Source organism: Euprymna scolopes, chromosome 12 (genome assembly GCF_053919585.1).
Source record: "Euprymna scolopes isolate OS-2025 chromosome 12, ASM5391958v1, whole genome shotgun sequence".
NCBI lineage: Eukaryota > Metazoa > Mollusca > Cephalopoda > Sepiida > Sepiolidae > Euprymna > Euprymna scolopes.
The window spans coordinates 98545536-98566107 of record NC_136493.1 but is presented as its reverse complement, the minus strand read 5'-3'; the positions used below and the strand labels follow the sequence as shown (position 1 = coordinate 98566107).

At 34.9% G+C, this 20572-nt stretch overlaps 1 protein-coding gene across 5 annotated transcripts in view; it reads left to right on the top strand.

Moving 5' to 3' along the window:
- Positions 1–20572, top strand: part of LOC145291442 (uncharacterized) — a 114476-nt gene that overhangs the window by 769 nt on the left and 93135 nt on the right. The window lies entirely within an intron of this gene.

Sequence of the window (20572 nt, the reverse complement as noted above, 5' to 3'; positions counted from 1 at the left end):
TTACCGTTTAAACAACCGTCATATTTGATCTTAACCATTTATTTGATTGTTGTTGTTGTTGTTTTGTTTTTTTTATCATTATTGGCGCTTGGCCATAATTCGTCCTGAACGGAAACAAAGAAAAATTTGTATGAAGCCTGTGCCTAAGACAGAAAGAAAATACCATATTCCAAAAATCATTTAAATTGATCAAGTAATTTTATTTTTAAATAAGAAAAATCAAATTTAGTCATAAAGTGTGAACATTTTATTTATTTCGGAAGGAATTATACAGTCGAAATAAATTAGGCGCAAGGCTATTCAAAAGTGTGGGGAGAGAGGTCTATGGTAATCCTCGTTACTTTACCAAAGATTCGTCTATAATGTTCGTAGCTAGTGTCTTTAATGAATCAAAATAATATCACATTCATTTCAGGAATCGTCCTACTTAAAATTCTCAAATCATTTTTTAAATAGAAATCTAATATATAAACGGCTATATGTCTGTCTGTCTGTCGGTCGGTCTGCCTGTCTGTCTCCATATTTTCAAACCCTATCTCCTCTAAAACTAAAAGTCGCAGAGCGGTGCTAGGGGCCTGAAACGATTGCTTTTTTTTACAGGCCGTTCTTTTCTGGGTCTTTAGCCAGTTAAAATTGTTTTTAATTGGTCAAATATTTTATCTTTCATGGGTCTTTAGCCGGTTAAAATTGTTTTTAATTAATCAAAAATGGGTAAAAATTGAAAAAATCGTTAAACATTTTGTACGTTCATCTTAGTTTATTTTTATTTTTTAATCTTTAATCGCATTATATGTGTGTCACGTTGGTACATGGGTAACGCCACCAGCTTTGAATGCTACAGTTTCGATTTCGATTCTAGCTGATAGCACCTAAATACTTTTTTTTTTACTTTTGAAATCACAACTCTATAATTATATATAAGAAATCTGGACGAATTAAAATATCATAATTAAGAGTATTTTACGTCAGGCCAAAGCCCCCCCCCCGCTAGTATGTACATAAAGATCAATGTTCCCTGTTAGTCTCACTAAGAACTTACCTGCAAAACGTGTTTAATCCGAAAGCCGTTCTTAACACAGGGAGGTTGAGAGTGTTTATTCTGAAAGTCGTTCTTAACATGAGGAGGTTGGATGTGTTTATTCCGTAAGCTGTTCTTATCATGGGGAGGTTGGAGGTAATACCCCTAAAAAGCAACTCTTTGCAGGTAAGTTTTCAGTGGGGCAACCGGACCACATTGACCTACATAAATAAATCGTCTTTTATTAACAACTAGCATGGAGATCCAACGTTGCTCGGGATTGAATGATGAGCAGCGAATGTTTCACAAACCCATATTTTTATTCTCATCGAAATCGGTGAAATCGACTATTTTTCAATCAAATCGATTAATTACCTGCTCTAGTTGGGGACCCATCGCGGTGCACTGGGAGAAAGCGTCACATGCCTCCTTTCAGTGACTTAGTCCAGAATAAATTGTAGTCTACATTGCACTGTAGAGAACCTACTGTTGATTTTATAAAATTATTTTTTATATATATACTGACTTAAATTAAAGTTTAAAATGAAAAAGTTATGTATCATGATTTAATTGTGCTCTGAATAGAAACGTTCATTATGAACGCGCCTATGCCATATCAAAGAACCTACTGTTGATTTTATATGCCTAGTTTTCCTGCTTGTGCAGTGATAATCGCTTGAATTTTTGTGTAAAATGAAAAAGTCAAGTATCATGATGTAATATTGCTTTAAACAGAAACGTACATTTTGAACGCGCCCCTGCTATATCAAAGATGCCGCTGTTGATTTTATATGCCGGACCTTTCGACTTGTGTGGTAATAAAACTTCTCAAATGCACTTGTGATGTTAGGTTGTGTAAGGTGCTAACTTTGGTCAAAATCGGCTGTTCCTGCTTTCATCGAATTATATCCATTATCGATTATCGATACTTATCGAAGACATCCCGATACAATACCTTTCTAAGAACGCTGCCAGGCACATAACGTACATCCGTGTGAAATTTCATGAAAATTGGCCCAGCCGATTCGGAGTCCATTGGGAACGAACTCACACAGACAAAGTTCATTTTATATAATAGTAGAGATAGAGATAATTTCATAAAAATAAAATTACTCGATCAATTTACGTGACTTTTAGAATACAATATTTTCTTGCCGTCGAGGGTATTACATCATAGAGATTTTTCTTTATCTTTATTTCTTTTTTTTTAGTATGGATGGAATTCTTGACAAGCGCCTTTTAATTTTTACAAAATTTTACAGCATATCTCTCTTGTATATCCTACACTCTCGAATACTCCTCATCCTAAAATAAGGTACTCTTAGAACATTGAATAAAAGACAAAAACAACCAAACAGATACTTATATGTATCTTTCGAATATTGTTGGTTCTCTACTAACCACATTGATGACTTGATATATATATATATATATATATATATATATATATATATATATATATATATATATATACTAGCAAAAGTACCCGTCGTTGACTGGGTTCAAAAACAGCCTACAGAAAATGGACTCTGATTTAAAGGAAAGCTTTAAAGAGATAGCTTCGAATTTGGGGACATCAAAACCAAAGTAAAATATGATGAAAGTAAAAATAAAATAGATAAACCCCATAATTTATTATGCCATACCTGTTCACACTGAAACACTTATCACAATATTCTGTGGATATATATTAAAAAATCTTGTTAAACTTTGTGACATATTTCCATTCTATGGAGGTCATGTGCGAACGAACACTCCATAATTTTATTATACCACATTTCTTCAAACTGAAACATAATTATCAAAGTATACTTACGCAGATATGAAAAGTCTTTATTAAAGTTTTTGCCTATTTCCATTCTATGGAGGCCAGGCGCGAACGCAGACCCCACAATTTTATTATGCCATCCCTATTTAAGTGAAAACATACTTATCAAAGTATTATTATGTATATCTATAAACACTTGTAAACATTTTTTTTAAATTTTTTATTTCCATACTTTGTGAACCAGGCACGTACGCAGACCCCACAATTTTAATGAATCATCATTATGTCAGATTAAGGATACCCATTCCTGTGTCTCGAGACATCTTCTATCATTATATGTGATCAGTTTTCTATGATAGTCAACCATATAGGACTATTCGTGACCAGACACACACACACAGACGTTCATATATATATATATATTGTATAAACATTATTGGTTACATATGTGCATACATGTTTCAGTGGAGTGCCAATGCAGAAACAACACGTCATCAGACCCAAAAAAATTAATATTGAAACGGGTGTCAAGACCACATTGGATTTTATAAGATATTTGGGTTCGATCTACATTCCAGGGAAAATTGGGATGTATGCGTTGTGAATGTGAGTAGTAGGGTATGTTCGTAGGTGTGATGGGGGAAGGGAGAATGCTGTTTCTCCGTGTTTAATAAGCCATCATTAGTAGGGAGGTGTTAGGTTATTCTTTTGGCTTGTTGGTTATTTATTGCTCTTGATTTAAATTTTTTCATATTCTTAGGTTGTTTTTATGGTTGTATATCTGTATATCTTTTATTGGCGGTGACTTTAATTTTCTTTTGACAAGCGGTATTTTTATTTATTTATTTATTTATTTATCTCTGTTTTTTATCTCTCGTTTTTTTATTCGTTTATTTATTTATAGTTTCCTAGTTTTCAGAGTAGGAGTGAGGAGGAAAATGCCGTTCCATACGGTTAAGCTGTTGACAGTTGGGAGGTTAGAATGCTATTAGTCTAGCGGCTACTTTTATTGCTTTGATTTAAATTACTTTTATATTCCTATAGTTTCTTCTACCTATATGTTAGGTTGCTTTTTGTTGTCCTTTCTTTACAGATGGCTACTTCCTATTGATAAGTGTTTTTATTTTTTATTTATTTATTTATTTTATATATATATTAATTTACTTTTTTATTCTTTTTTACATTCTTTCCTTTGTTTTTAGTTTTTCGGGTTCCTTATTTATTTACTTACTTGTTTGTTTATATATAATATATATGTCCTTATGGTTGGGTTTGTAGTTATTTTAAATGGATATATGGGCCTATAATTAAGAATTAAATAAATGTGGTGTATTGGTATATATACTCTATCCTATCCTATACAGTGATATTTGGGTAATTATCGTGGCAAAGGTATTTATATGTATATATATATATATATATATATATATATATATATATATATATACTAATTTTCGATGGTTGTCATTTTTTTTTTAAATTTATGTAGTTAATTCTTTCTCTAATACTATAATATTTATATATTTCATAGGTTAATATGATTAGTTCTAGGAGTTATATCTATAGACTATCTACATATAAATGGGTGCATACATAGCATATATTTATTAATCTTATTGGAGTGTTCAGTTCATTTAAAGTGTTAAGTTATCATCTGAGGTTAATTACTAATGTAGCGTTGTTTTCTATAATAATTCGTGTAGGTAGGGGATGGTTCTTACCTTAAAAATAGCTAAGTTGCTTTATGTGAGCGTCTTCCTCTGTGGTTAGGTGATAGTCGTTATTAATTAGGGGTATGTTGGTTTATAGTGAGTATAATTAATCCAATTTCCTTTTACCTCGGTTCATTTAATTATTGATTAAAATATTAAGAGTGAGGGGTTATGAGTTTACAGTTTCTACTGGGGGGGCTATTATTTTACAGTTTATTTAAAGCATAGCTACTAAAGTGCTTGCAGTTTATAGCCAATTCAACTCTTACATTTAATAATGTATCTCGGTCTTTAAAACTAAGAATTTCATATTTCTCCACTAAACATAGATAACAGGGTGAAATTAGTGAACTACATGTTTTAGCCTTTCTAAGAATTTTCCATTTGATGGAAGGTGTTTGTTCGCCTCGATTAACCTCAAGTAGTGTAATGACAGTGAGGTGTCGGTAACATGTGCTTTATTATTCCTTGATAGTGTGTGGCCATAGAATCTGTTTTTAAAGGTCATTGAAGTGCTACCTATGTAGAATTTATCTGTTTCTGGGTTTACTATGGTTCATATTCTAGCCTGGTATACCACCGATGATATGATTATTATATCCTAATTGTAATCTTCGAACATATACCATGAACTAGATAAGGTAGAGGAGGCTAGAGCAGTAGCCCTAGACATAGCTAAGAATTTTGACTGGGTTTGACACAATGGTTTTCTAATGAAAATTAAATAATATAGTAATACTGGACGCGTACTCAAATCTTTCTTAGATAAAAGAAAAGTCCAGGTTGTCCGTGATCAAAGCAACATGATATAAATGCAGGTGTGCCACGAGGGTCGATCCTTGGACCTTTACTATTTCTGATATTCATAAATGACCTCCCTGATAAAATTGTTTGAGATGAGTATATTTGCTGATGACAGTACACTCTATAACATACTTGAGAGGAAAACGAATGAACACACATCTAAGAAAATAGCTAAAACCCTAGAGGAAGACATCCAATCTCTAGTGGAATGGGGCTGTAAATGGATGGTACTGTTCAATACTGCCAAGAATAAGCTTCTCTCATTTAATAACTACAAGAAACCTTCTCAACCATCGATTGCCATGGTTAATGATACACTACCTTAAAGTACTTCGTTCAAACTCCTAGACTTAACATTCACAGGCAACATGAATTGGAACAAATACATTGAAAACAATTGACAAGCCTGCAGCGAAGAAGGTGGGCTCTCTCTAACGTGCTAGAAGGTTACTCACATCTGTACCTTTACAAAACTACTGTTCGCCCATGAACTAGTGTTGTCGAATATGAGCTGATGTATCTGCCACTAGTCTCTTGCTCTTATATAGGGAACAAAACAAAAAAGATTCCACACTAGCAACTAAGCTCCAACCTCTGTCCCATCGTTGAACTGTGGCATCCCGGTGCCTGTTTTACAAACATTTTAATAAAATATGCTCTGACAAACTCAAAGCACTTGTACCCCCTCAACGTAGATACCCCACTGACAAACCCATCAAGAAGCGAAGATCTCACCCCTGTACTGTAGATCCCTATATGCTGTATCTTCCTTCAAACTGCTAGACTTTGGAATTCCCTCCTGAGTTTCTGCTTTCCCGAGTGTAATGACATGCAGAAATTCAAGAGTAATTTGAACAGATATCTCGCTGCCTAACTCCTTACATAGAATCCCTATTAATTAGTAGCTCCTTACAACAAAGTGGCACTGTGCCTTGTTTGGGGTGAAATAATAGCAAAAAAAAAAATATATATATATATATATATATATCGATTTTAACCACTTACTTTAACAGTGTTTAATACGTGAGTAGTAAGATGATAGTACGTTAGGAAAAAATATTTTGGGCAATAAAGACTCACAGATGATTCCACGTGTCAGATCTGTGAATCACCAGCCTAAAATGCATGGAATCACAGGGGTGACGGGATTTAAACTTTATGTGGATAATATGCAGAAGATTCTCTCCCCCCCTCTCTCTCTCTCATATATATATATATATATATATATATATATATAATATAAAGCTGAATGTCTGTGTATGTGTGTGTGTGTATGTGTGTGTGCATCTGGTCATGAATAGGCTCCTATATGGTTGACTATTATAGAAAACTGATTACATATAATGATAGAAGATGTCTCGAGACACAGGAATGGGTTGTTTGATCTGGCAGGACGGTGGTTCATTAAAATTGTGAGGTCTGCATTCGCGCCTGGTTCACAAAGTATGGAAATAAAAAATTTAAAAATTAAAAAAAAACGTTTACACATGTTTTTGATATAGATGTATATAAGAATACTTTGATAAGTATGTTTTAACTTAAATAGGGATGGTATAATAAAATTGTGGGGTCTGCGTTCGCGCCTGGCCTCCATAGAATGGAAATAGGCACAAACTTTAATAAAGACTTTTCATATCTATCTGCGTAAGTATAATTTGATAATTATGTTTCTGTTTGAATAAATATGGTATAATAAAATTATGGACTGTTCGTTCGCGCCCGACCTCCATAGAATGGAAATATGTCACAAAATTTAACAAGGTTTTTTAATATAGATCCACAGAATATTGTGATAAGTGTTTCAGTGTGAACAAGTATGGTATAATAAATTATGAGGTTTATCTATTTTATTTTTACTTCCATTATATTTTGCTTTGGATTTGATGCACCTAAATTCGAAGCTATCTCTTTACAACCCTTCCTTTTCATAACCTATCATACTTTCATAAGTCAGAGTCCATTTTCTGTAGGCTGTTTTTGAACCCAGTCAATGACGGGTACTTTTGCTAGTATATATATATATATATATATATATATATATATATATATATATATATATATATATATATATGTATATATATATAAAGTTATGGTAGTCCATCCATGTAGATGACGACGTCTACTTCATCATTTTTTTTAATTAACTCTGTTACTCTGTTGATAACTGTGAAGCCCATGCGTGATTTACACTTTTTTGCACAGATAAAGCACAGGGTTTTGATCGTGTATGGCCGCCGCTCGTCGGTGTCTTACTGTGTGACGCTCCATAGCGTTGGTGAAGAAGGCCATCCCACAATCACATATGGAGTACCAAGTGTCTGTTTCTGGATTTTTTTTTTTACATGGAAGTCACCACTTATCAAGGCCCGGAGGCCACTCGGGGATAAGGGTTATTGTTTGTACAGTAATCAATGGGACAATATCGTAGTAATCGTTAGTAATGGACATCTGATAAAGTGCCTTACTCAAGGGGGCGGTTTACCAGGAACTTGTTTATGTTGGACTTGAAGACATCCAAGTTGTAGTCAGGTGAGAAACAGGCAAACGGAAGAGAGTTCCACAGGCATGCACTTCTGAGAAAGAAGCTTTTTTCATGGAATCTATGTTTTGATTTAGGCACAGATAAAGAGTGGGGAAAATTAGTGACAGTGGTTTCAGCTAGACGGGTGTTTTTCGTGAAAGATTGGCGGAGAAGACAGAGATTGGAGCTCACACGAGCACTTCCTATGGAAATAACGATAAAACAATGACAGGCTCGCAACGTCCCTTCTGTGGGGGAGAGGTTGCAGGGAAGAGAAAAGGGCATCCCCCACGAGCCTACGAAGACTATTTTGTACTCTGTCAAGGCAGGATAGACTGTTTTTAGCAGCTCCTGCCCAGATATGGCAGCAGTACTCCATCCTTGGACGTACTTAACTTTTATACAAATACAGAATAGCATCAGTAGTGAGATATCTTCTGGATTGGTAGAAGGATCCCACCATTTTCCCAGCAACCTGGGCAACAGATTTGATGTACGTGTTCCATTTCAGATCAGGAGTAAAGGTCAATCCCAGAAGCTTGTCAAAACATGGAGCCTCCTAAGATGAGAGCCCTCCATTTCAATTAATTCCAGATGGGGATTAGAACGTTGATGATGTAAAGATAGAAGCTTGGTTTTCAAAGTCTCCAAAACATTGAAGGAGATATTGTAGCGCTTGAGGGTGAGCTTGATGCAGGCTATGTAGCATTTCTTTGGGTAGCCAACGTTTCGTCGGTTGTGAGTAAGAGAACTCTTCAAGGTAGTCCGTTTGAGGGCATCCTGATGATGTGGCCCAACCATCGAAGTGTGACTCTAGAGGGGCAAATAATATATATATATAGTCATCCATAGACAGACTGTTTCGTTGTATCACAGCTCTTCAGTGCTGCTAAACTAGCATCCATTTCTAAACCAGAGTTTTTACTACAAACATCAAATTAATAGTCGGATGTTCTACCCTCTCCCCCATGGAATTAGTGCTCGCAAACGATCTCCTCAAATGTTTATTTATATACATTTGATTGATGCTTTTATAGTGCTCAATTTGTTTGTTTACTTACGAGCAAGGATGAAAAGAGTGATAAAGTGTAGCTTACTTGTCATAAATATATCATATATATATATATGAGGTGCCTTCAATAAGTTTTCAGACGTTTTTGTAAGGCCATTTAAAATTGTCGTAGACTCTTGTAAATTCAGTATATTATTGCTATACTTTTTATAAAATGACTGACCAATTTTTATGGTTTCGGGTTCAAATGAACAGCTACAGCAGGAATTGGAATACACCCTACTAAATCCTGGTTGTCACAGCTGATAAATGTCAAAATGCAATCTGGACGTGAGGACACTTTAGAAGAACGATAGGCAATAAAAATCTATTTTCAACTTGAAAAAAAAATGACATGGAATGCTTCAGACTACTTTTGGACCATCTTGCATGAATCCAGCATCAGTTTTTGAGTGGCATAAGAGATTCAAGGAAAGCAGGGAGTCTGTGAGGAATGATAAGAAGTGTGGTAGGAGTAAGGAAGTCAGAACACCAGAGTTGATTGACCTAATAAAGAATTTCATGGCTAAGGACCGTCATGTGTCTATAGAGACAATAAGTGAACAGTTTAATGTCAGTGTGGGAATTGTACACACATTTATTTGCAAGAAACTGAAGATGTGAAAGATTTGTGTGTATGAACCCATCCACAACTCCATCCTTGTCACAGACTATTTGACCAAGATGGGCATCAAGACAGTTTCTCACCCTCCTTATTGTCCAGACCTTGCTCCCTGTGACTTTTGGTTATTCTTTAAGCTCAAGAAAAACCTTACAGGCTGTCGTTATGAGAAAATTGAGTAGATGAAAGAGGCTGTGATGAGGGTCATTGACATGCTCACACAAGAGGACTTCTATGGGGCCTTCCAGAAGTTGTGGAAACGGTACAAGTGCATTGCAGCCGGAGGAGATTACTTTGAAGGCGACTAGAGTTTCATATGTGTACTATCAATAACATTGCCTATACGAAAAAAAAAGTCTGGAAACTTATTGAAAGCACTGCATATATATTAAAATATTTAAGTATTTTATGTATCGATTTCCAGTATTTATTTCAATGTTTGTCAAAATGTGAGTAGAGCTAGGAAGTAACTTATGAAAATATATATGGCAATTAAGCTACACAGAATTTTCTGCGTTTCATCCCTGTGAAGACTCGTCAGACTATATATATAACATTTGCACTGCACATTTCAAATTATCTAAAATCATTAAAATGTTAAATTTTCCATATCATTAATAAATGACATCACACAATTGTTTCTGAACTTTTGAGATGAGGATCGATAAATTGTATTATTTGGACTTCTATTTTCATCTTGAGCGTTATTTTCACAATGTTTCGATCGATGTAACTTTCGACCTTCTTCAGATGTATCTTGTTAAACTCAGGAATCTTTCTGTTAAACTCGGGAATCTTTCTGTCCAACTCGGGAATCTGCCGGAATTTCAAACAGAATTCTTTATTTAATCCATAGGGTTAGCATACTCTCGTTCTGTCAGCCATGACAAGTCCTAAATAATTCGTAATTGTATGTTGTGCATTGCCTGCAGTGAGGATTGAACGCTCAACCAGGGGACTGTAACTCACAAGTTAATTTCCCAAGTACTTTATCCACTATCAATTGGTCTTTATGCAAGGATTAATGGTTCTGTAGTAGTCGGTGTCTACACATCGACATACAAAATTAAAATGTGTAAACGTGTTTGTACACATGTCGTCTGTGCATTCACTATCCTAAATAAAAACAAATAATTATATTTTGGACCAATCAGAAAACTTCTTGAATTTATTTGAAATTGTCTTTCTGTGAGCTACCTAAATCCTTTAAAAAGCCAAATTTTTCTTCAATAAATCAGTGAAATTCAGTTGACCTGAGTCTAGGGATTAGTATTACTGGGTGCCCCATTGTGTGCGCTTCCCTCAGCAACATCTCTCCACTCACACACATAAACATTAATGAACATACAGATACACAAATCTCATCGACATTATCATCTGGAAATCTGTACAAACTTTATTCATTAAAATATTCCCAATCTTTCTCACTGAAATATTTTATGAATACAAAAACAAATGAACACTGACTCTTATAAACAACTTTCAATAAATTAGAGAAGTTTTCATAATGATTTTCTGACCCCTAAAACTCACGACTCTTAATTAATATATTCAGACTTCTTCAATGTCTTACCTAATGAATCCGCCTTGTTTATACAAAAACTCTAAAAAATATTCACGAACATTTTATGTTTTCTTAATGTTGTGAACCTTTAATTTTAAACATATATAAATTATCTCTTTTGTGAATATATGCCGTCTTAGCTCAATATTTTGTTTTTGTTTACCTTATAACATGTCTCTCGTTTTTCTCACATTTGATTATAAAACCTGCAAAACCATTTCCCTGAAATTATTCCCCTGAATCCATTTCATCCCAAAAATACTTTACATTACAACACAATACAAAAGTAAAACTTCGAAACAGACATCAACACTAAAGAAAAAAAAACACGTAGTGATTGACATCCCATAGTTCAATCTTCAGTACAGACCATTCCAAATACAACTGCGAATTACTTAGGACTTCTACCCAACCATGGCTGATGCAACGAGAGCACGCTACACCCCGTGGATTAAATAAAGGTTCCGTTTTAAATTCTATGAAAATTCTCAAGTTCGACAAGAAAAAAAAAACGTCAGAGGTTACATCAACTGTAAAAATAACATTCTTGACCGCAATAAGTAAAAGAAAAGGTCAATATGAAAATAATGACTCAAATTTTAATTCTTCAGAGAAAAGTTGATATTTCAAAATAAAAGCTAAAAAATAAACTCTATTAATACGAGTATGCTATACTTACATGTAGTAAACAAATAATCGGTGTTTTCCTTTTAACAAACTAATGAATACAGACTTAAAGATTTCGAAGCAGTCATGGCTGACAGGACGAAAACAACCTGGTTACCTTTAATGCATCCAAAACCAAACTCCTATCCTTACATCATCAACGCTCTGATCCCCATCTGGCATCAATTGTGATGGATGGCTCTCGTCTGGGTGAGGCTCCGTGTTTTGACAAGCTTCTGGGTTTGCCCTTTACTCCTGATCTGAAATGGAACACGTACATCAAGTCTGTTGCCAAGGTCGCTGGAAAGATGGTGGGATCCTTCTACTGCTCCAGAAGATATCTCACTACTGATGCAATTCTCTATCTATATAAAAGCCAAGTACGTCCAAGGATGGAATACTGTTGCCATATCTGGCAGGAGCTGCTAAAAACAGCCTATCCTGCCTTGACAGAGCACAAAATAGACTCCGTGGCTTAGTGGGGGATGCCCTTTTCTCTACCCTGCAACCTCTCTCCCACAGAAGAGACGTTGTGAGCCTATCCTTGTTTTATCGTTATTTCCATGGCAGGTGCTCGTCTGAACTCCAATCTCTGGTCCCCCCTCGCCAATCTTTCACAAAAACACCGTCTAGCTGAATCCACTGTGAAAAATTTCCCCCACTCTATATCTGTGCCTAAATCAAAACGCGGATTCCATGAACAAAGCTTCTTTCTTAGAACTGCACGCCTGTGGAACTCTGTTCCGTCTGCCTGCTTCCCACCGGACTACAACTTGGATGTCTTCAAATTCAATGTTAACAAATTCCTAATGAACCGCCCCCTTAAGTAAACACTTCATCAAATCTCCACACTAACGTAATGTACTTGCAATAACCCTTATCCCTGAGTGGCTTCCGGGCCTTGATAAGTGGTGATCACTGTGTAAAAAAAAAAAAACCTATCCCCCCTATGAATATAATAATGAGCTTAGTTAAAAAATACACACAGATTCCCAGACTTTGTAATAAAGATTTCTTGGTTTGATAAGATGCACCTAAAGAAAGATGGAGATTAAATCGACAGAAACATGATGAGATTAATATCCAAGATAAGAACAGTAGTCCGAATAATACAACTAATATAGGAATCAAAGAATTTTATTATCAGATATATCAAAGTTTGAATAGTCTTTGATGTTTATTGGTCTTGAGTCTGGAAATTCACCAAACTGAAACGGGACATCCCCACTTTAGTAATAATGCTTCTTGACAGTCTTCATAACACATATGTTATACTGTTCATTGTGTTCCAAGATATACTCATACATGTATATTTTTTCAGTCTTGCCATTTATTTCAAAATTAAAACAACTTAAAATTTTAATATTTCAGTGTTCAGTATTTATCTGAATCTAAGTAGCAAAATACCGACAGACAAAAGCATCAGACACGATGAAAAACCTCACAAATATAACAAAATTATTTATAAGTCGCTCAGCATAGCCCGTGCTAATAATAAGCATGTCTTTTCTGTTTTCAGTTTCTTTAAAAAACAAAAAGAAAGTAAAAATAAAAAATATTATGTCTTCATATTTAATAATCATTTTTCACAATTGTAGGATGAATAGTGAATTATAAACGACCCATAAGATTAGAACAAAATTGCTACTCTTTACAGAAATAAAATCAGATTTACTTTTATTTTTCTAGTACTTATTTTAGTACTTATATTTACTTTTTCATGCTTATAATTGTTTAAACATTTATTCCAGTTTCGCAAAACCTCTAGCTAAGTTTCAAATGTTAAAACTTTAGTAATCTATAAAATAAAACTGAAGATATCACGAAAACAGTTCACGCACAAACTTATAAAAATATGTTCAAGTCAAAATGGTTTATTCTAAATTCCTCTCTAAGACAAATTAAGCTATTTGCTACGTTAAAATGAGTATGAAACAATATCCCTTATCATAATGCATAACCGACCCATAAACTAGAAACATTCGTCTCTAACACTAAGTCAACATTGATGGTAAACTATGGCTCCCACCAAGAATCCTTGAGAAACAGAATTATGACTGACACGAAAAATCCAAAAGTCAGCAGACAATGAGAAAAATAACTAAAATAGAATAATTAACTCACTGATTAGTGGAATATCCTCTTTTTTTTTCAAGATCTCCACTCGTAACCTGGTTTGTCTTCACTATGACTGCATTTGTCCATGGTAACGTTTACTTTTCTTTCTTTTTCTTTATTTTGTCCCAGTTTTTGGTAAAAGGCCTGGTCGTGGTACCCAAAATAATATAATCTATCTGAAAAGATGTCTCCCCTCCATCATAATAATTCTATTGTTTATTTATTATAATGTAGTTGTGGAATGCACTATGTTTGGCGAATATCACAAACTTTGGAATCTCATATTGAACAACACGTCCAGCTAACATTCGATATGGAAATTATGCACCATTAGATGTTTTGCATAATACCTATAGTTCAGCTATTTATGATCACTTAATAAATAACCGTGTCTTTAGTGTCGACTTGTTCTCCGTTTTGAGCAGGTCACACTCTACCTTTCATTTGAAAAATTTAGAGACTATCTATATTAAGTCCTTGAGACGTTCTCTTTGCAAACAAAAAGAAAATCTTTTAGGACTTAATATAGTTTCTATTTGATCCGTTCCCTGTTTTTTCCCACTTGTCCACCCGCTATATTTCTACTTCATATATTTTTTATTATTCGTTATTAACGAAAAAAGGTGGTGGGGGCGAATGGGAATTCCTGTGAAATATATATATATATATATATATATATATATATATATATATATATATATATATATGCATATATATATATATATATGCATATATATATATATATATATATATATATATGCATATATATATATATATAAGTTATGTACAATTGAGATGGAGGGGGGTATAGGAACAATAAAGACATATCTCCGAGCAAGTCTAATGATTTAACAAATTCTTTCTGTCGGTAAAGCGACGGCTTGCATGCAAGAATTGAGACTGACTCCAAAGTCTTTAAATGATTTTCAGAATCAGCCCGGTGCAATATTCTGAAACAATCCATTTTATAGGCATTGACACAAGCTGGATTTTCAATTAGATGTTGGCCAATGGCAGATTCCAAAGCAGAAGAAGAGCAAAACGACATTGCCTTGTCTAATTTCTACCGGTATATGTTGGTTGATGCATGTCTGCAAGTTACAGAAAGTTCGACCCACATAGCCAGCAGTGCATTGGCATTTAAATTCATAAATAATATTACTTTGCGTGATGTGGAGTAAACCGTCTTTTGTAACCTGGGAGAATGCAGATCTTACACCAAAAAACAAACCGTAATACAACCGACAGGAAACAATTTGTTACAGAATTTGCCTAAACACTGACCAGCAACTCCAACCCAACGTAGTTTTAAATAAACAGAACACTTGGACAGACCCAGGGCTATAGGAGAATTTTATTTCCCACTTGATTATTAATAATATAATTAATCAAATTCTCCAGATAACTATTACGAATGAATATGTCTTTTATAATATTCAATTCGTATTCGAGTTTGTTGGAGGAACAAATTGTAAGGACTCTATATACTAATGTCTTAATAAGCTCTATTTTCCCAGAGGAAGGCACAAGTGAGTGCCAATCCATGTAAAGAACGGTAAAAGTCGGTTTGTGATAAACTGTAATAAGAGACGAATTCTTACTACGTTCAATCAAGGCATCTAGGAAAAGTAAGCACCGTCCATTCTCTTTGGGTTGTGTGGAGAGAATTGAGATTATCGAAGGAAATTGTTGCTTCACTCTCAGAAGTAAAGTGTGCAAAAGTGTCATTCACCTATCTAAAATATATTGAGGGCTTCAATATATTATATTACTAAACAATGTTGACTCATAGAATCCTACAAAAATATCTGCTAATGCAGGACCCAGGAGATTTCCCATCTGAACTGTACATGACGTTATCAAAGCTGTCAAATTATATGACATAAAGATTGCACTATGTGTTCGGGTGACAGAACAGAGCTTCTCGGCAGTCGGAGTCGGGAAACAAGAGAGGCAATATGTGTTTGAAAATGTAGAAAAAAATCTAAACAAAATGTCATTTCGATCTTTGCCTTCTGAGTCGCTCAACCCCCAAGTAAACGAGTAAGTCTCCATCGTGTTTCCCTGAGTAGATTCGTCTTGAATTGGACAGAAGTACAGCAACCACGAGGTCTCAAGGCTCATCAGAGAAGTAAGAACAGTAACTGCACAACATATGTATAAAAAAAGACTTTGTTTTGTTGATTTATCTCTTGATTGCTCACGAGTAAAACACGCATGTGCACTCTATGCGTTTTGCGAACGACATGGACGAACGTTTGTTTGAAAACGTTTAAACAACCTCATCGAGTTCTGTAATTTCATAGACCCTATTTACTTGCCTCTCCCCACGAGGGCTAAATTAGACACAAGGTCAGTTTTTTAATGTGGGGAAAAAAATCCAACTCCCCTAAAACGGGCAGTCTGAAATGAAACAAAAATAAAAGAATTTCCCCAATCTAGAAAGATTTCTCCTTTAGTGATTGCGGACAAAATAGATTAAGTGTGCATCAGAACAGATACTACACATTGTTCCTAACCAAATTCGTAGTTATCGCTCTCCTCATTTTCAGTGTTTGTGTTTTGCTAGTTTTCTACATGTGAGGTTCTCTTGATCTGGTATGTTATCCATCTTTGTATTTCGACTAGTTGCTAATCTGAAGACCAACCTTTCTTAAGGATATATATCACTGGATCCGCAATCCTTTGTTCTGTTGTTCCAAAGGTTTTTATTCGCTTCGAGTATTAGTGTAGTCTTTTTTATGGTTCATTTCTTCCTCGGGAGTTTTGGGTCTGTGGTGTTGATAAACTGCGCTTTCCTGTGTTTGGTCTGTGTTAATGTCGTACCTGAAACTAGATGAGTTATTTAGCTGTTTTTTCTCCATGATATTATAGATTTATGAGATATTCTATATGTTTATTCTATGTAATGAGAACTTTGCATGGAAGGAAAAACACTCATTAGCCGCCAATTTCAAGTTCGCCGCCCCTAGAAAACACCCTAGAAAGTATCCTTGAAATTATTATAACAAAAGGATGTATTAGAAAATGTTATTTTGAAGAGAAATCGTCAAATAAAAGAAATAATTACAATTCGTCATCAATCATCATCGTATTTCGTTCACCATCTGTTTTACACGCTGCCATGTGGTTGACCATATCGCAGTTGTAACCCATTATTACAGTTGTGTTAAATTTGCAAAGTACAGTTAATCATGATGAAACAGGCTATTTAACAAACACACCAGTTGAAACAGCTGGTATACTAAAAAGTTTGTTTTTAATTATTATTATTATTATTATTATTATTATTATTATTATCATCTAAATAATTATTTACTTGTGCGTATGTCCAGTGTCACAAAACAACCGTCATCATCGCAAGCATTAATTAATGAGAAACGAATTACCTCCCTTTATAGTTGCTCTTTATCTGTTAAAAAATCATTGAAACTATTTCCTTTCCAAAAATTAAAAAAAAACTTAAAAAAAAAACGCTGTTTCAAATTGGTTATTTTATTTTATAATTAAAAAATATCATGTTGAGAGAAGATTGGATGTTTCTTATTATAGTTTCTTTTTAAAATTAAAAATAAATGTGCAAATGAATCGGCATCTGTTCCTTTATAATTTATCATCATGACTGCTCCACCACAATGCTATGTTTCTTTTTATTTAAACCAAATAACGTAGTAATGAAATGTCAATCCGTGACAATGATTTTCTCTTTCTTTCTCTGCCATTATGATTATTTTATCTCTCTCTCTCTCTCTCTCTCTCTCTCTCTCTCTCTCTCTCTTCCTGTCTCTGTCTGTCTGTCTGTCTCTGTCTTTTCTCTCTCTCCCTCTGTCTCTCTCTCCCTCTCTCTCTCTCTCTCTCATTTCGGTACAGTGTTCAAATGTAAACAAAACATATAATCTCGCTCTAACTCTGTCTCTGTCTACCTCTCTCTCTCTCTCTCTCTCTCTCTATCTCTCTCTCTCACACACACACACACATTCTCTTTTCCTCTCTAAACGCATTTAGAGAGAGAGAAGGAGAGTGGGATAGAGAGAGAGTGAGAAGCAAATATCTCTGTGCTGTTTAGTAATCCCTTTATTTAATGCAAAACACCGACCTGCTGTATTGGTAGATTGATAATGGCTTGTACGTTCATTTTAGTTTACAGAATTGTAATCTGGAATAAGGGATCGGTCTTATCTAAGCCAATCAGAATAGCAGGAATGTTATAAGGGAGAATTTATTATTTTTCGAATCGACAGATGGAAATTTAACGTTTGAGCTGTTAGTTTATGAATCAGTTACAAAGGCTCTAACCACAATATCCATACCATGTGTATAAATCCTTGCCGTGTTTATGGGGATCAGTAAGAGGACTTCAGCAATAGGGGGAAAAATCAGGACTACTTCCTCTGTAGGTTAATGTGATAGTGCTCGGAAGGAATCTAGGATTTTATTTGAACACCTAGATGTGTTAGAAAAATCATTATAAAGTTACATAAGATAGTGGCTAATAGGCTAGACGTAAGAAAGTTGTACGTGGCATCTGTTGTTGTAAATCTACGGTATTTTGGTCCAGAGGGGAAAAACTGTGATGTTTTTATTATATATAGGGATAAAATAATTATTCAGAAAAAAAAACAAAAAAAAATAATGTGTTGTGTGTTGAATTTTCATTGAAAAAACTTCAAAAATTTTTAAATCAATTCTTTTCAGTTTTAAAAGATAAAAAAAAAAAGAATTTGCTAAAAAATTGTTTTAAATTCGTCATTATTTGGGTTTTTTTGTTTGACATAGGAATCACCACCTATCAAGGCCCGGAGGCCACTCGAGGATAAGAGTTAATGGGTATACATTAGTCAATAGGATTATAGAGTAGTAAACATAAGTAGTGGAAATTTTGTAAATTGGATTACTTAGGGGGGACGGTTCATCAAGAACTGTTTTGCTTTATTGCTTATTCATTTCATCCTTAATGTGTTTTAAAAATGTTCAACTACCGTGGAATTTCCTATTATTCACTAGGAGTTTTCACACAGGCAATTATCAAAGAATTCTCTTTGAGAACAACTTGTGGTGTTCCCTGGAGTCTCTTCTGATTTCTAGTACTCGCCACCTCTTTCGATACCATTTGCAAATTAATTTGCATTATCGCAACAACGGTTTACCATTGATTTCTCGTAGGTGGCGGCCATTGGTCTTCACTGGGATTTGAGTGGTAGTAAGCCTCCCCAAGGTCCTAGTCCTCTCTGCACTTATCCAGTGGAGGCCTGATTAATGCTTTCTCTTCTAGGTCTTTCTATCCTCCTTGACCCTTCAACTATTTGGTGTGGTGCTAGTTGTGCTGGCGACAGTATTTTAGGGGGAGGGAGAGGGTGGAAGGGAGGGGGAGATGAAAGGGGAGGGGGACTGGCACTTTTCATTTTTGGTGTACCAGTTCTCTTGGTTGCGTCTTTTTATTTCAATTCTATTGCAGCTTATATATGCCCGGTTAGAATGTGTTGCTCATGTAGACTAGTTTCTGCATTGAAGCGTTTTCCTTAAGATTTCAGTAGATTTCAACATTACCATTCGTTGCATAATCTTGGTTTTCCCGTCAATTCCGATTTCTCTTAGTCTTTTTTCCAAATTCTTTGTGACTGTTCCTTGTGCTCCTAAAATTATTAATATTATATTGATTTTCTTCAGGTTCTATATTTCTTTGAAGTTTTCTGGCAATTTCCGCAGATTTGTTTCATATTTCTGTCTCTTTTATCTTCACACTGTGGGCTGCTGGAACGGCAACATCTACAATTTGGCAGTTTCTTTCCATCTTGTTAATTATTATGACTCTGGGCTTTTTGCTTGTATGAGTTTATCTGTTTGTATCTTCATATCCCAAAGGATTTTGTGGTATTCATTTTTCTGTACTATCTCTGATTTGTGTTTGAACCATTTATCAGCATGTTCGAGCTGTAGTCATCCCATTGCAATGCCTTCACCATGCAGCCCTTATATTCCTTTTGGATTATCATTATTATTATTATTTACTCACTAGTAGTAGTCACACAGGCCATCATCAAAGATTTCTCCTTGAGAACAGCTTGTGGTGTTCTCTGGAGTCTGAGTGACAAATCTCCCCAGATTTTCAGTACTCTCCACTTCTTTTAATAAGCTTTGCAGATGAATTTGTGTTATCGCAACAGTTGCTTACCATTGATTTCTCATTGGCAGTGAATATTAGTCTTCACTGGAATTTGGATGGCAATAAGCCTCCCCAAGGTGCTCAATCCTCTTTCCACACATCCAGCAGAGGTCTGGCTAGTGCTCTCTCTCTCTCCTCAGTGTTTCCATCCTCCTTTACTCTCACTTATTTGGTGTGGCGCCAGTGTATGGTGACATACGAAAAAAAAAAGAAAAGAGTGGAGGGGCAGAAGGCAGGACTGCAGGGGTGGAGGTTAGCTTACAATTATACAGTTTTAGTTTCCATGATTCCATGTGATGTTCCTTTGTGCTTTACATCTGGAGCAGTTTCTATATGTCAGGCTTGTGTCTGTAGCTCATGTGTGTTAGTCTCCATATTCAAGGAATATTAATATTAATTAATATTTTAGCTGTTTTCATTATTGTTATTTATATGTTGTATATTCTCATCCGTCCTTCTGGTTCAAACCTCTCCCATTCTTTTGTCAAGTTTTCCGGTATTGTTCTCAGTGCTCCTACTATTAGTGGTGTTATCTTTACTTTCTTCATCTTCCATATCCCTTGGA